General features: G+C 41.5%; 1 long non-coding RNA gene across 1 annotated transcript; it reads left to right on the top strand.

Annotated features, from left to right (window-relative positions):
• Positions 1 to 334: 334 nt before the first annotated feature.
• Positions 335 to 1164, top strand: LOC123998791. Its single transcript, XR_006832341.1, has 3 exons — positions 335 to 443; positions 628 to 841; positions 1033 to 1164. It is a non-coding gene; the product is annotated as an uncharacterized LOC123998791 (long non-coding RNA).
• The last annotated feature ends 1115 nt before the right edge of the window (positions 1165 to 2279 follow it).

Below are 2279 nucleotides of genomic sequence, written 5' to 3'. Positions count from 1 at the left end.
ATGGAAACCTGGGTCATATTTTAGAATTGTCGAGACAGGGGTGTACATTTCATTGGCCAATCTGTTAACCTACAGCCAATAAACTAGAATCTCTTGTGAGAGGACTTGTGTTGATAAAGAAGAAACACCTGCTGCAAATGTTCAAATTAGAGGTGCATTTCAATAGTCCTCTTTTCCTCTGCTTTCCTCAATCTGCATTTACTTGTAATTGAGGGTAAGAAGTGACAGCTAGACTATTGAGATCTACACCCAGTTCATGAATTAAGTCTTGTTAGAAAGGGCAGGTGCTGATTGGTTTGGGGGAGTGTATAGTAACTTGGTAAATCAGTATAAGAAGGGATTGAGCTATTCAGAAAAGCAACTTGAAATAATCAAACATGATGAGTTTCGTTGCAAAGTATATCAGTGTCCATGCTGTGATTTTGGGACTGCTGCTATCTCAGGTAAAAATATAATTAATCGTTGGGCTCCACTGTTACAATTTGAGCAGTGTAACAATACAGATCACATAGTAGATAAAAATCAGAGACTTGCTTTTAATTCCTGTTTTAGATATACTATGTCATGAAATGTATCTGCTGTTATTGACACAGTAGTGGTGACCTTATTTTGCATGTGTTCTTCCAGGCAATCCCATGCAATGTGACGGGAATGTGGCGAAATGAGCTGGGCTCTGTGCTTGATATTGAGGCGATCGGTTCTGAGCTCCGAGGCCGTTATTAGAGTGCAGTGGAGACTGCTCCAGGAGTCACGGGTCCAGAGCAACAGGCCAAGCTACTGGGTGTGACTAGTAATCGGGGTCTGCAAACCTCTGTGGCTTTCTCTGTGTTATGGGAGGCAGGTGTGTAAACCCTGGGATGTGTTCAGCAAGGTCTAATGTTGTGCAATATTTAGATAAGAAATGCCTCTAACTTCTTGCACCACTTATCTCCAACCTTCCACAATGTGGCCCTTGTTTCAATTTGAATTACCTTGACTGTAACAATAGATGTGACTGGTCAAATGCCAATGTTCTGATGAACCCCCCCCCAGGTTCCTGTAGCTCTTGGGTTGGTCAGTGTTTCCAACTGCCTGATGGGAAGCAAGTGCTGAAGACACTGTGGATGCTGCGCTCTGTGGCTTCATGCCCTGCAGATAACTGGAAGAGTACCAGGTAGCCTACAGCTGCTCACTACTTAGCATGGGGGGAGGGGGTGGTTTGGCAGGGATGTAACTTAAACACAATTGCCCTTCACTAAAAGCCTACTGACATGAGAGCTACAGAGGTATACTCAATGTTTTTAGTGCTAATTCCTATATGGATATTGAGCATATTTGTATTCCACTTGTTTTAGACATTATTTTTATAATCAGGATGGGAGAGGATACATTCGTCTTCATTTCCTGAAAGCAGAATGTACTGATCATCTGACTGCTGCATTTGGTTTGCTGCCCTCCACTGAATTCTTTGAACTCTCTCTGTAGAAATAACATTTTTTATACTCTCTGGGCTGTTCTCATCCACACAATAAATCTTGAATAAGAATGTGTTATTTACTTTGTCTTGCCTGACATAAATACATGTTTAAACTCAGATGGGGGTAACTTTGGGTTTATTCTCCAACAAACGGTCTGTCAAATGAACATGGGTGGGATAAACTACTGTTTCAGATATTACAGAGCAGTGTGTCATTGGGTTCTCTGTTGCACTCAATCAGCATGACAGAGTGATCTCCAGCCTTGTCCTCGTCAACACTCTCACCTGTGTTAACGAGAAAATCACCGACATGTCAGCTGGTCCTTTTGTGACAGGGCTGAAATGCAGTGAAAATGTTTTTTGGGGGATTCAGTTCATTTGCATGGCAAAGAGGGACTTTGCTATTAGTATGATTGTTCTTTACAACATTCTGGAATATAAGTAAATTGCCATCATACAAACTGAGGCAGCAGAATTTGTGATTTCATTTTTGTGTTCTCAAAACCTTTAGCCACGACTGTGGCCAATGTAAACATCATTAAAGTGACTAATGATAGGCATAGGCAAGATGCAGTAGATGGTATAGAACAGTATTATACATATGAGTAATGTAGGATATGTAAACACTAAAGTGGTGTTATTTAAGGTGTCTAGTGATACCTTTAAGTCAATTTATTAAAGTGGCGAGAGACTTTAGTCTATGTTGTCAGCAGCCTCTCTGTTAGTGATGGCTGTTTAATCAGTCTGATGACCTTGATCTCTCGGTCCCACCTTTGCTGCACCTGTACTGACCTTCTGGATGATAGCGGGGTGAACAGGCAGT

The sequence above is a fragment of the Oncorhynchus gorbuscha genome, linkage group LG16 (assembly GCF_021184085.1).
Source record: "Oncorhynchus gorbuscha isolate QuinsamMale2020 ecotype Even-year linkage group LG16, OgorEven_v1.0, whole genome shotgun sequence".
NCBI classification, from domain to species: Eukaryota; Metazoa; Chordata; class Actinopteri; order Salmoniformes; family Salmonidae; genus Oncorhynchus; species Oncorhynchus gorbuscha.
This window is presented reverse-complemented; position numbering and strand designations above follow the sequence as displayed.